The 15,249-nt window shown below is 41.6% G+C and overlaps 1 protein-coding gene across 7 annotated transcripts in view; it reads left to right on the top strand.

Moving 5' to 3' along the window:
• The first annotated feature begins 3,833 nt into the window (after positions 1-3,833).
• Positions 3,834-15,249, top strand: part of LOC122562032 (myocardin-like) — a 662,438-nt gene continuing 651,022 nt past the window's right edge. For all 7 annotated transcript variants that reach the window (XM_043714469.1, XM_043714471.1, XM_043714465.1 and 4 more), the window contains exon 1: positions 3,834-4,681. The gene's annotated coding sequence lies outside the window, so the exon portion shown is untranslated. The remainder of the gene's footprint in view (positions 4,682-15,249) is intronic.

Genomic DNA, 15,249 nt, shown 5'->3' with positions numbered 1-15,249 from the left:
AAATGATGGAGAACTGAATAGGTACTTTGCATCAGTTTTTACAGGGGAAGACACCAGCAGCAAACCAGAACTTCAAGAATCAGGTAGAGGTGAGTGCAGTGGCCATCACTAAGGAGAAAGTGCTGGGGAAGCTGAAAGGTCGGAATGTGGATTAATAACCTGGACCAGATGGACTACACCCTAGGGTTCTGAAGGAGATAACTAAGGAAATTATGGATTTTTTTTTCATGAGCTTTCAGGAATCAGTAGAGTCAAGGATGGTTCCAAAGGACTGGAAAATGGCTAATGTAATACCCCTGTTTAAGAAAAGAGAGAAGCAGAAGGTAGGAAACTATAGGCTAGTAAGCCTATCCTCAATCTTTGGCAAGACTTTAGAGTCCATTGTTAAGGATGAGATTGCGGACTACTTGAAAGTGCATGGTAAGATAAGGCTGAGTCAGCATGACTTTGTCAACAGGAAGTCACTCCTGACAAATCTCTGTTGTGATGTCATTTCTCTGTTAAGTGTACAAGCCTTGTCTGGTGTGGAAGATTTGCCGCTATAGAACAGACATTTTCTTCTGACTTTATTCATTCAATTGGACATCCTTATGTTGCTTTATTATAGACTGAGTTCATATTTTGTTAATGTGATGGCAAGGGGCATTTTACAAACATGCATCAAAGCAGTCTGTGAGCAAATTTTTTCCCATTCCCAATCTATGGTGAGTCCAAGCATGTCTTTCCTGCTGGGATTGCAAAACTTACTCTGCAAAACATTTCCAATGTAGTCCACAATATAGAGACAACAACTATAACTCGAAAAGGAAACAAAACTATACTGTGCATGCAGGAAGAAGCAATTTCTGAAATATTTTAAATTTGTAAATAAATTTGATCAATACAAAGTTTGTGTCGCCTGGGTTTAATGAAATGTGTGTAATTTTGATATAATCCTATCAGTTTTTAACAGTTTGGATTTCAAATTATTGATGTTGCCGTTTTTTTGTGTGAAGTGGTTTAATAATTAACTGGGTAAAAACAAGGACTGCAGATGCTGGAAACCAGTGTCTAGATTAGAGTGGTGCTGGAAAAGCACAGCAGGTCAGGCAGCATCCGAGGAGCAGGACAATCGACGTTTCAGGCAAAAGCCCTTCATCAACTGGGTCAGTCTTCTTAGAAGCATGATTTTAAACACCAGAGTCCACCTGGATATTAAATGGAAGTTTATTTATATTGTGGGGTTTTATGTCAGGACAAAGAAAAGAACATTAAATCATTAGCTTAACAGAATTTAGGATAAGCAAGTTATTTTTTAAACTTGTTAAAAGCTTCAAAATTCAAATCATAGGAGACCTGACTGCAGTCAGATATAAAAATAGACTTTTCCTGTTCAGAGCAGTTAGGAGAATAGGTTACCTTGATTTAAGGGTTTTGGTTTGTGAAAATATCCAGACCAGCAATGTTTTGTTGAAGATCTGCATTTTTAAAAATTAAAGCTGAGAAAGTCTAGGGTCTCAGTAATGTGAGGATTCAAGAAAAAAATTCTTCCCAGCTCACAGGACAGGAATCCAGAAAAGTAAAGCTGTTAAGTCAAACCTAGAGCTTTGGGTGGGGAATGAAAGTTTCTCTGTTTTCTGAGTAATTGTGAAGTGATGGTATTGGGGCATAAATAGGATTTTGTTTTGCTATGTTTTGAATCTTTCAAACTGTAACATTTACATAGCTTTTTTTTTCAATTTCTCTTGTGTACTACAGCTATTGTATTGTTCAAATCAAATTAGCATCCTTTTGTTTTTATGTTCCATTGAAAAACCACCACTTTTTTTTGAAAGGTCAATTAAGTCAGCTTTTATTCTGCGATCTGACTTTTCTGGTCTTAACATCAACTGGGATCATAACATGGGATATTTTCTGTGATTACTAACACTGAAAAGAAGTTGATGTCTACCTGAATTCCATTTAGAAATGTACTTTGATAAGGTTAATTGTGTCATGCTCATGTTATGCAATGGAAAGCATAGATTTCAGATCATGAGGGGATTTGGTCTTCTTCCAAAAGTGATGAGTGACAGATGTCAGCCTTGGCTCAATGGTAACTTCCTTTACTCTGAGTCAGACAGATGAATGTTTAATCCCACTTTATAGACTTGAGAATTAAACCAAGGCTAGAATTTTATTTGAATACCAAGGGAGCTCTGCACTGTTGGAGATGCCATATTTCCAATGAGATTTTAAAAAGCTGGTCAACTGCCCTCATGAAAGTTCTTACTGGTTCTGTTTGAAACAAAAGTGCAATTTGAGGAGACTGCAGGAGAGGGAATATTTACAAAAAAGTTCATGTTTTAAAGTGCATCCCCAGAGCTGCATAACAGATGTGTGGAGTGGGGAGAGCTTTAATCTTAAGCAATGCATCATATGAAGAAGAATTGCAGTCCATTATCTTGATGGATTAAAGTGGTCAGCCTTGGACCTAGAAAAGAACCTGTATGATAAAATTATTTGGATAGTTTTAATGTTTCTGTATTTCTTGGCACTCACGAGAGGTTAGGGTTTCACCAAGTTTTCATGAAATAGTTGGAAACAATAGTATTTCTCTTGTTTCAGAACACTGACTAAAATGTGCAATGTGATCCATTGTGTCTGTTTTGTCCTTTGGGGTTTCTCCTTCTTTGATATTAGCTTGTCGATCGAGGCAAAAAGGCTTAGAGGGAAAATTTGGCTGTTGAGAGATGGGTAAGCATCTTCTTCAGATAGTACTTTGTTTTAACATTATCATATGCAGTGTGAGATTATAAAGATGGTCACCCAATAACTAAATTCTCACCTATAGAATCATTTTGATGATATTTGTTATTTGTGATGGCAAAGCAAGTTTTCTTGAAAGAGAAAGAAAATCTGGCTGAGTTCAGGCTGGTATTTCCAAAAAGGGGATGTAACATGGGCTGAAAATGCAAAATTCCTCATCAAACTCTGAGTACGCGCAGTTATGCATAACTTTAAATTTGCAGTTTTGAAGGGCATGTCCCATTAAACAGATGAAGATCGTATAACCATTTTATGTCTCATGACAGCATCCAACTGACTCGACAAAACCATACACTAACTGATTTACCCTGAGCAATGTAATGGGGTGGATCTACCTTCTCTTTGAAAAGACATATTTATTACTAGTTTCTTTTAGGAATTAGTGAATGTTTAATAAAACATTTATACAAAAAATAGTTCCAATCAATTCAAATTTCAGAAACCTCCTGATTCTGATGTTTATTTGTTTTGTGAGTTGGAATGAAAAAAAAACAATTGCGTGACATCAGCTATAAGCAAAATCATGCTTCTTCTGTTTTAAAACAAACCACAATGCTTAGAGTAAAACATCAGAGTGAGTAATCAGTGATACAATTTTTGGAAGGAGTAAATAAAACATTTTAAATAAATAGTAAACATTTACAGCAGCCTGAACAAACTATTATGCAGAAACCTGGACAGCGAAACCACCAAGTAGGCTGGAAGTTCATGGTGAATCAAAGAAGTTGAGGGCAGCAAATTCGGTCACTCAGTCAAAGCTGTCCCTGACTCAAAGCAGAGTTTCTGCCTGACCCAAATATGAAGTGAGCAAATGTTCAATAACTGGTTAAATATCACTAAAATTAAAGCACATTATTTATTTCTCTATGAGCAATTATATGAATTAGTGAATTGGAGTTCATTTCAAGCTACTGTAACATAAATTTGAAACTTGTTGACATTGTTGTATAAGGTAGCATATCTCTATGATGGAAGTGCATATTGTTCATTGCCTCGTTCTAACCCTTCATGCACTTCACAATGGGGAGTTCTCGCAAGTTTAACCCTTATCAGGGCTGAAGTCATGTCAACATCCATTTTCCGAAGGGTATGAACCTCTATATTTTAGCAATAATAAAACTGACATGCCCACAAACTGCAGCCTTCCCCCACAATTTGGCAGTGTAGTGTATTGATGCACCGATTGATCTCTTGCTGTCCACAGAGAGAGAAGTGCATACATGATAGCAATCAGCTTTATCCTGTTGGAAGAAAGTACTGTTTACTTTTGCATCTTCTCGAAAATGGGCCTGCCCTGCTCCAATTTTCCTCCTCCCAAATTGTAACGTGAACTTTTCACATCAATTGACTAATCGATACTGTGTGCTTCATATTTTCAACATTGCAAACTGAACATCAATTTTCATGGGGCTGTCAAGTCTTATGACAAATTTGAAAAGTTTTGTTTTAGCCAATTGTACCTTTTCTTTCGGTTTTTACAACAATAGTTTGATCTTGGCCAATTTTAAAATAAAAGCTGGAAGAGATAAAGATCTGAATTTATTCGACGGTTTCCGTCAGCAACATGTCCTGGTCTGCCTCTGTCCTTAGAGAAGCAGTTTTCAAAGTTGGGCTCGCTCCAACAGAACACACTGAGCTTCAAAGTGACTTCGGCACTTTCCGCTCTTAAGCATGTTCGGCTCTTTCCGCCAGCACCCATTGCCTGCTATAACCAGGAGCTTGTCCGCCGCAAGTTCCAGTCTCCCTGTCGCTCATTTGCAGTTGTCAAGTCTCTTGCTCCAAAATGTGTGAGAGAGAAACAAATAGTTACACGGGGAAGGAAGTCATTCCTCTGCAGCACTTTGCATAGTCTGCAAGAAACTGCGACCTCCACACTCAGCGTCAGGACGCAGAGGTAGTTTTTAAACTTTATGTTTGCTTCCCCTGCCACCCCCCTCACTCTGGGTTGAAGTGTTTTTCCTGGTCTTTGGAGTACAGTAGTTGTGTATTTCTCTCAATAGCAGGAAGTCTCTGGTACCTGCTGGATTAAACTCATGTAATAACTGCTGGTTTACAATAGGTGGGGCAGTGAACACTGAACATTCAAATTTATGTTTGCTCAATTTAATTGCAGTATTTCTGTAGACAGGGGTGTAATAAATTGCATTCACTCTTTCGCTATTCCGTGTTAGCTGTCAGAACTATTTTCATTTAATTTTCCAAACATAGGGAGTTGGTCAGGGCAGGTGGAAGAAAAGAGATGTTGGGTATATGCTTATCTCTCTGTATCACCTCAATGACTGAAATGAAATTTTTGAAAGAGTCAACTGTTTTCTGTGGTTTTTTAAAAAACCTTTTCTCCTCATATCGTTCTAATAAAACATTTATCTTTTGAGTAAAATGTGCACTGTTAATGGGATTGTTGACAGCTCCAGAAACTACACTGTTGGAACGTGGGACTGAGGAACTGGTTTAGGCCATTTGGCAGAGACTCTATAATATTATGGTTGGGCAGTAGTTGTGGTGTAGTGATGGGGACCTTACCTCCAGGCTAGAAGCTCTGGGTTCAACTCTGACGTTTGGACGTGGGGCCAAGGAAGATGAGTGCAACCCAAGCAGGTTGGTTGCAGGGGATTTGTGCGTTGCTCATGTCCCTATCTTTGGGCCAGGCATCCCAACTGCCCAGATGCCATTACATATTTGAACAGACTGATTTAAAACAAAAGATTACATCTTGGCTGATCTGGTTGGTGTGTCGCCTCCACTTTCCTGTCTGGATCCTCCTCACGGCTCCTTCTTGTGTTTAAAAAAAACTAGCCTGAATAGGTTAAAAATGTGTCTAAGCACAAGAAACGTTAACCCACCAAAGCGTCCCTCTGACAAGAGTCACCTTTCCAGGTGGAAATGTGGGATTTGAAATACAGGCCAGTTCAGCCATGATGGTGGAGCAAGCTTGAGGGGACAAATGGCTGACTTCTGCTCTTCCTTCATTTGTGTGTATGGAAAGGGAACTTCCCATTGATGTAGGAGGTGCCATAATTGAGAAGGAAATTCCCTACATACTCAGATGTTTTTAAAATACTGAAGATCAGCATTTACTAGAAAATTATATTCAGTGTTGAAGTTAAGGCTAATGCATTTAGCTTATTCTTCTCTCCTTCTCTACCTTCCTGAGGGTTTTTACTTTATAAGACTCAAGTGGCAGTCACCTACCCAAATCATTGCCAAGGTGATTATTATTGTGAGAAACAAAAGCTCACTCACTTTAATAATTTCAGTCCGAGACCAAAAATCTGAAACAGTGTCGTTTATTTGTACACTTGCAAGTAGGTGCCATGTCTAATGCCAGGTAAGGCAATGACAAATGCACACCAAATCCAACAAACTCTCAAAATTTATACAGTTTGAATTCCCATATGTTTTCCTTATTCCATTGTTTGCCCCCATCCTCCGCGTACGTCATTCATTTCCTTAAGACTGATCCCACAACTTCTGTTTATCCCGCCTTGTCAGTGACAAATGTCTATCTCTGCCTCCCATAAAGTTGTTTGACGTCATCCCATCCTTTGCTTACCATTATCTGCTCCCTCCATCTGCGCTGCCCCTCACAGCATCTTATCACTAAGCCCTTTTAATTGGGGTTTGTTCCTGTGTCTCTGTACAAGTGGGAAACAGATGTTTATAAAGGCCTCTTTTCACAGCATTTTATCTAGTGCCTGTATTTCTACCATTGTTTTATAATCACGTCTCATGCTAACATACCATTTTGTAACGGATTATATATTTCCTCATTCTTGCGAAGTCAGCTCTCGTCCGAAACAATCCCAAACTAATGTGAATTCATTTACTCGGTATCAGAACTTATAATTGCAGAAATAACATTAATTCACCTATATCCCACATTATTAACAAGTAAATGTTGTCAATCAATTTGACCATGGGACTTCCAAGTTCAACCTATCCACATCTGGCACCATACATTCCTGTTTTCAGGAAGAACTGAGGATTGTCAGCTCTGGAAACTTCCCCATTTCCTAACTGAAAGGTTATCAAGGATTTTCAAACGATCTCTGGTGTAGTCAATTCAATTAATACTTCTCTTAATCCTGTTTGGAGTAGTTACTCACTCTATAATTCTCATAGTATCCCTACAGTGTGGAAACAGGCCCTCCAAACAGTAATCCAGCCAGACCGATTCCTCTGACCCTATTATCCTAGGGATCCCTGAACACTATGGGCAGTTTAGCATAGTCAATTCATCTAATCTGCACATCTTTCGATTGCGGGAGGAAACCAGAGCACCCGGAGGGGATACGCACAGACACGGGGAAAATGTGCAAACTCCACTCAGACAGTCGCCTGAGACTGGAATTGAATGTGGGTCCCGAGCAGCAGTGCTAACCACTGAGCCACTGTACCGCCCCAATTCGCTAAAGCATTTTTGGAAAATAAAAACTTTAGGATTACCTAAATGAAAGATCAAAGCCAGTTGTCCAGGAGAGCATGATGAACTTTGAAAAGAGTAGGGAGGAAGATGAAGTAAATTGAGAAGTGGCGAAAAGAATATGACATTGGGGCCAAATGACCGGAAGGGAGTAGCAAACAGTTTGACAACTACCTCATGGCACATTGTGAAGGAAAACCTGTAAAACCTGGGAATGGTGATACTTCAAACTGGACTTTCATTTTAAAGTTTGAAGACTAGATTGGACCAGTACCATCACATTCAAATGCTACTGCTTCTTTTCCCTTCTGAAGGAATACGGTTAACATATAAGTAGCTAATGGGAAACAGTCAGAATAAATATGTCATTTTCAGGTTGGCAAACTAATCCGTGGGGTGTGGCAGACCAGTGTTGGGGCACCGACAATTTACAATCTGGATTTCTGACTTGATCGAAGGGGCAGAGTGTATTGGAGCCAAAGTCACTGATAACACAAAGGAAATCAAGTTGTGAAGACAATGCAGAGTCTGCAAAGGGATAGAGCTAGGTTAAACAAATGGGCAAACGTTTGTCAGATGGTATCTTCTTTGGCGGGAATAGAGAAGCAGAATATTATTCGAATGAGGAGAGACTGCAGAATGTTGAAGTTCAGAGAGATCTGGGTGTTTTTCTTTAAGGAATACTAAAGTCAATACAGGGAGAGCAATTTATTGTTTAGAAAAATGAGGACTTTATTTGCATTAAAATGGGATGGAGTAAAGGTAGGGAATTCTTGCTAAAGTTGAGGGGGCATTGGTGAGGCCGCACGGAGTATAGTTTTGGTCTTTTTGTTGAAGGAGGGAGGTACTTCTATTGGAGAGGTTTCATTTAGTCGACTCCTAGAATGAAGCAGTTGTTTTCAGAGTTATAGGTAATCAGGTGGGATTTGGTCATTAAAATTTAGATGAATGAGGTTGATCTTATTGAAACATGTTGGATTCTGAGGGTGCTTGACAGGATAGACAGTTCCCCAAATGAGGGAATTTATAAAAAGGGCACAGTTTCAGAGGGGAGGCAAAGGCCTAATTGTATTATCACTAGACTGTTAATCCAAACAGGCAAAAGTGAGGACTGCAGATGCTGGAAATCAGGTGTCTAGATTAGAGAGGTGCTGGAAAAGCACAGCAGGTCAGGCAGCATCTGAGGAGCAGGAAAATCGACGTTTCGGGCAAAGGCCTTCATCAGGACTGAAGGCAGGGAGCCTCCAGGGTGGAGAGATAAAAGGGAGGGGGTGAGGGTGGGGAGAAGGTAGCACAGAGTACAATAGGTGGATGGGGGTGGGGATGAATCTATTCATCCAAAAACTCAGAGAATATTTAGGGACCCAGAAGATGGAATTTGATTTCAATAAGAGTCTGGAATTAAAAGTCTAATAGTTACCAAGAATCCATTGTCAATTGTTGGAAAAACCCATCACTAACATCCTTTAGGGAAGGAAATCTGCAATCCTTATGTGGTCTAGTCTACCTGTGACTCCAGACACACAACAATGTGCTTGAATTTTAACTGCCTTCTGGACAACTAGGTTTGGGCAATAAATGCTGGCTGAGCCAGAGATGTCCACGTCCTGTGAACAAACAATTTTTTAAAAATTCTATTTACTAAGATGAGGAGTGTTTTCTCTCAGCAGATAGTTTAATCTTTGGAATTCCCTTGCCATGTGATACGTAGAGGGTGAGCCATTTGAACTGCATGAGATGTATGATATATACGTAAGTCAAGGTTTATGTGAGCAGGTAGGAGGGTGTAACAAAAGCACAAATCACTGGAGAGACTCAGTAGGTTTGGCAGCATCTGTGGAGAGAAAGCAGAGTCAGCCTTCCAGGTCCAGTGACCCTTCTTCAGAATACCTAATAGGTTAGGCTACAATCAGATTAGCTGCGATCATTTTGAGGCAGGCTTGAGGGCTGCAATGATGACTACTCCTGTTTCTTATGTGATAATGTTTACCAAGATACCAGGGCATGGAGAAAATAGTTATGACTGAAAAGACATGCTTTGCATTTTATTTGAAGCAAATAATTGTAACTGCAAAATATCAAGTTAAAATATTAAGCACCAATAAACCATCTGATAAGAATAAGCAAAGGCAAGGCATGTTTCTCAATTATGTTTGAAGCATTTGTACTGATTTTAATCAACCTGCTCTGAATGTGTAATTGTAAAGTCACTCGTACCAGAAGACAATCGGGCTGCTCTCATGTTAGAGAGACAGCTGGTGGTCGTTTAACCTGAGGGTCATCATGCCACAGGTGAGGGGATAGGTTGAGAAAGGGGGATCTTCATGGTAATCTCAGTCAGTGAGAGAATTGAACTTGCGCAGTTGGCTCCATTCTGCATCACAAACCAGCCATCCAGCCAACTGCACTAGCCGCCCACCAGCTGATATCAGACAAGAGGTGATAACTCCTGAACCCTTGGTTTAGCGAGGGGAAAATTAAAAAGCTTCCCACTCTGCTATCCAGTGAATCCCTCCCTGTCCCTTTCAGATAGTGCCCTCATTTGACAGTGCAAGGTAGTTTCTCAGAGATGCATTTGATAAGCAGGCTGGCAGTTAAGCTTGTTAAAAAGTCAGCTGTCTGTGATTTTGAGGTCTTCCTTCAAGTTATACTCTGGATCTCTCGATGTATGGAATCTCAGAAGCTTGGTGGCTGTAAAGAGGCAAACATTACCATTATAGGTATGCGGTGACTGGGGATGGAAGCCAGAAAGTACTGCTGCCTTTCAATTCAGAGAGGCTGGAATATGTTGGCCAGAGGAGTGATAGGTTGTAGACGCTGCAAAGGAGATGCATGGAGAGACTCAGTAGGTCTGGCAGTATCTGTGGGGAGAAAGCAGGGTCAGCATTCCAGGTCCAGAGGCTGTTGCTTGGAAGAATCGCTCAAATAATTTCAATTAGCAATAGGTCACACGCACCAAAATGTTGACTCCTCCAATGAGGAGAAGACTGGAGGCAGAGTACTCCAATGTGCAGAGGAATTGGTGAAGGGTCATATGGGTGAAGAGGGTGTAGAGGGTTCATATTTGCAGAAGGGGCCACTGCCAGCTAAAAGGCACAGCTCCGTAGAGAAGTCAGAGCATCAGTTGCCAGGGAAATTGCAACTGCCCAGAGAGATGGTGTCAGATCTGTGTGCAATGCTGGAGGACAATCTGAGGTGACTGAGATAGGGTGGCCAATGGGGTGGCTACAATGGTGAGGGTCACAAACTGTCAGGGTCATTTCAGTGATCCCGTGGAGCCAGTAGCAGAATCTCACATTTAGGGACCTATTTCTGCAACATGTTTATCATGGGTGACTTGTACTAGTGAGTGGAGCAACACATCCATTTTCTGTTTGCCCTATATAGGAAGAATGTTATTAAACGGGAAAGTGTGCAGAAAAGCTTTACAAGTATGTTATTGAGACTGGTGGGTTTGAGTTATAAGGAGAGGCTGGATAGGCTGGGGCTTTTTCTCACTGGAGTGTCAGAGGCTGAGGGGTGACCTTTTATCACAGGTTTATAAAATCATGAGGGGCTTGGACAAGGTGAATAGCCAAGGTCATTTCGCCAGGGTAGGACAGTCCAAATGTAGGACCTAGGTTAAAGATGAGTGGTGAAAAATTTAGAATGGACCTAAGGGGCAACTTTTCACACGGAGGGTGGAGCGTGTATTGAATGAGCTGGGTATATTAGATTAGATTACATTAGATTATATTAGATTACATTACAGTGTGAAAACAGGCCCTTCAGCCCAACAAGTCCACACCGCCCCGCCGAAGCGCAACCCACCCATACCCCTACATTTACCCCTTACCTAACACTACGGGAAATTTAGCATGGCCAATTTACCTAACCTACACATCTTTGGACTGTGGGAGGAAACCGGAGCACCTGGAGGAAACCCACGCAGACACGGGGAGAACGTGCAAACTCCACACAGTCAGTCGCCTGAGTCGGGAAATAAACCCGGGTCTCAGGCGCTGTGAGGCAGCAGTACTAACCACTGTGCCACCGTGCCGCCCTCGAATTGCAATTACAATATTTGAAAGACATTTAGATAGGTGCATGAACAGGCAAGATTTAGAGGGGTATGGGCCAAATGCAGGCAAATGACTCTAATTCAGTTTGGGAAACCTGATCGCCATGGTTGAATTGGACCGATGGGTCTGTTTCTGTGCTGAATGACACTGTGACCCTATGGATCAGGCCAGGAGGGCTGCAAAAACACTAGGACTTATGACCATTGCTGGATTTTCTGAGTTTCAGGGGGTATTTGGCTCTATGTAAATGGCCTAGGAGAAAGTGAGGAATGAGATGCTGGAAATCAGAGTCGAGAGTATGGCGCTGGAAAAGCACAGGAGGTCAGGCAGCATCCGAGGAGCAGGAGAATCGACATTTTGGGCATAAGCCCTAAATGAAACATTGATTCCCCTGCTCCTCGGATGCTGCCTGACCTGCTGTGCTTTCTCAGTGGCACACTCTCAACTGTATGTAAATGGCCATCAAGGCAGCCACAGAGCAGAGGTAAGCCAATATCAACAGGAAGGGGTTTTCATTTATTGAGCATACAATTGATATACTCCAAAAGGCTGCAAAATGACCTTGTGCAAGGTCCCCTGGAAGTTGCCATGTATTAATCATCCTATGGTAATCTCTGATACTTTCGATTTACAGGTCTGAGCACCTTTATGGGTGGGTACTTGATGTCTAGGGCTATACGCTGAAGACATGGCTTCCTACCCTTAAGTGGAATCCTAACACAGAGGCAGAGGGCACCTGGGGCAAAGGGCAACTACTGAACAGGTCATAGCCCTTCTGAAAATGAGGCTCAGAGGATGGAGTAATCTAGAGAGCACTACATTGTTAATATCTAGTTTCTGGTTACTATATTTTATTATAGATTTTTAATTTTATGAATTAAAGTTTAACAGCAGAAAACGGGATAAATGCAATTGAAACATATTGAAATCTAGTGTACTTGAAAGGTGGAGGTCATGTTGGTCAGAGATTAACAGCAAGGAAAGTGAGGTAATTAAATTGCTGGGTTTTAGTGATTGCCAGTACACCGAAAGCAAATGATATTTCAGAAGGTTATGCATGTTTGTTCAATAGAATCAGAATAAATGAGGTAAAATTACAAAAAATGCAGATGAACTTACTTCGCAGGAGATGGGATTTAAAGGTAAATTACATTAGAAGTATTCGGTAATCCCTAAAAGTCAGGTTAAGGATCCTGTAGTAGGCTACATAGTCATGGGGATGGACAGAGTTCAAAAAACACTCTCAGGTTTCAAGCTATCTACCTGCTTACTGGGAGAGAGGTTAGATGCAGCTAGAAGCTGGGAGAGTGCTGCTGTTACCAGACTCCAGGTAGTTAAGGCAGGAGAGGCCTTTGGGTATCATTACTAGGCCATTGTAGCTGAGGGTGGGGTCAAGGAAGCCCACAAGCATTATATGCTTTGTCCATCCTGAGAACTATTGAAACTGAGAGGAAACCAGGAGCAGTGCTAACCTAATGAAGCTAAGTGTCTGTGAAAGTGTTGCAATTCTGCTCATGAATAGGTGCTAGATTGAAGCCTTTGGATTCCAATGGAATGCAGTTTCAGCAGGGCACTGAACTGCTGTGATGTGAGCAGTAGTTGAGCAGTCCAAGTCAAGGAGGCTTTTGCGGATTTTTCCAAAGCCATCTGTGAAGTGAACAATCTTAATTTCTTGCATAAGATTTGTTGACCCACAGTGTGACTGCTATGTGGATGAGATCTGCCTTGTTCATATTGACCATTTACAATATAGTCTGTGGGTTTGACCACAGTTTGCCAGTTCAGTCATATTTAACTCATCTTAATTCTTGATGTTAAAGTATAGATTGTATATACTGAGGATTGCTTTACTCTTCAAACTTTGTTTAGTAAAGTTTATTTTGTTTGTTCAAAATTGTGGAATCTTGTTACTTTATTCTCTTCGTAAGTAGTTGGGATCATAAAATAAAGGAAAATAAAACTGATTCAGAGACTTAAAATTAGTGTCTTCATCTGAGATCGTAACACCTGCAATATGCTCTATTAGGGTCCGCTGTGTTGTTCTGGCATATTATTCTTTGTACAATCTGACACATTTGAGGATAGTACTTTAGAGAATGTGTACTACCTTGTGTTGCCTTTTCCTCTTCCTTCAAGGAAGGTCTGAAGCAGGCCTGAGACCAGGCAGGCCATGGCAATGCACTCGAGAGACTTCTATCACTGGACATTGACGTGCAGCCCAGGGAGACACACAAAACAGTCATACAGACATGTCTCTCCTGAGCACCTCTTAAACACTTGTGAACAATTTAATTTTAGAGTAGTCTTTCCTTAATGCCCATACCAGCTTTCTGGGCCTGTCATGACAATTGACTAAGGCATACGTTCGCCACTCTCTACATGTAATGCAGACCCATTCCTTACCTCCTTCTGTAGAAGGTGCTATCCAGCCACAGCCCACAAGTGCAGAAATGAACATGTGATATATTATCTAATGCAAAATAAAGCCTGCCATCTGAACATGCTGCAGAAAATTATTAACCACTGGAACGCAAGTGACTCTAAGTAGTATTACGTGAATGATTATGCTGCTCCCCTGGCACATGTGGCTGAAGTGGAGACTGGTTTCTTGCTCTTTGCTGTGGTGCTTAGATGACCATGGTGGATGTCCACTGGGTCCCAGAGACCTGGAAGGTGCCAGCGCACTGGGACTAGGAGCTCCTGCATCCATGTAGGAACTGTCTCTGTCATTTGCAAATTCAGACAACATTGACATCATTGTCAAAGGGGCTGAGGAACAACTGTCAATACCGGGTTTACCCTGAGAGTAGCAGTCAGGTGGTTCAGCCAGTAACTCTTCTCCACTCTGGAGACTCATCTGTCCTTCCTTGCTTCCCTGAAATGGTTGATCACTTGGGTGAGATGTCCTTCTTTCATGTATCACTCCACAGACCCATGTATGGGTCAAGCCAGTGCGCTCCTGCTACCTCCACTGGCCAATATGCTGATTGCAGCTCTCGGGGTGTCCACTCTTACAATAGAAGAGGATATACACGCACAAGCCAGTGACAATGGTACCTCAAGCTCACCACGTGTGGAAGACTGAGCCTTGATAGGCACTCCCTAGGCCACTGCCAGGGAGTGGCTGCAGATGTCACTTGTCTCTGTCGATGGTGCACAGTACTATAATCAACCACCGTTTACCCAACTGCTCACAAGTGCTAATCAATATAAGAGAGTGTGCACTGATGAAGGTTGATGTACCTGTACTTTTCAGATGATTGTACCTTCTCTGAAGTCTCGTGCAGTTCCACTGCTGTAGCTGTTACCTCACCTTCCAGTTGACCTTTTGAGAGAGATGGATGATGTTAAAATGTTGTACTTCCCCCAGTGGCTGCCTCTTGTGTAGCTGGAGCCCTCTGTTTTCATCACTGGCTAGCCATGGTAATACTCACCAGGAATTTCAGTGGCTGTTTCTGTGAAGTTCCTGGCTCTGTGGACTTCACATCAACCTCAGACTGACTGACAGGCTGTCCTGCTGCAAACCCTCCCCGTTCTACTGCTTCCTCCACCGCAGCTTTTTAACAATATATGTTAATGATATAGAAGATGGTATCAGCAATAACATTAACAAATTTGCTGATGATACAAAGCTGGGTGGCAGGGTAAAATGTGATGAGGATGTTAGGAGATTACAGGGTGACCTGGACAAGTTAGGTGAGTGGGCAGATGCATGGCAGATGCAGTTTAATGTGGATAAATGTATGGTTATCCACTTTGGTAGCAAGAACAGGAAGGCAGACTACTACCTCAATGGAATCAATTTATGTAAAGGGGCAGTACAGAGAGATCTGGGTGTTCTTGTACACCAGTCAATGAAGGCAAGCATGCAGGTACAGCAGGTAGTGAAGAAGGATAATAGCATGCTGGCCTTCATAACAAGAGGAATTGAGTATAGAAGCAAAGAGGTGCTTCTGCAGCTGTACACGGCCCTGGTGA

This window comes from Chiloscyllium plagiosum, chromosome 24, assembly GCF_004010195.1.
Source record: "Chiloscyllium plagiosum isolate BGI_BamShark_2017 chromosome 24, ASM401019v2, whole genome shotgun sequence".
Taxonomy (NCBI): domain Eukaryota; kingdom Metazoa; phylum Chordata; class Chondrichthyes; order Orectolobiformes; family Hemiscylliidae; genus Chiloscyllium; species Chiloscyllium plagiosum.
The sequence above is the reverse complement of the archived record's forward strand: the minus strand, read 5'-3'. Positions and strand labels throughout refer to the sequence as shown.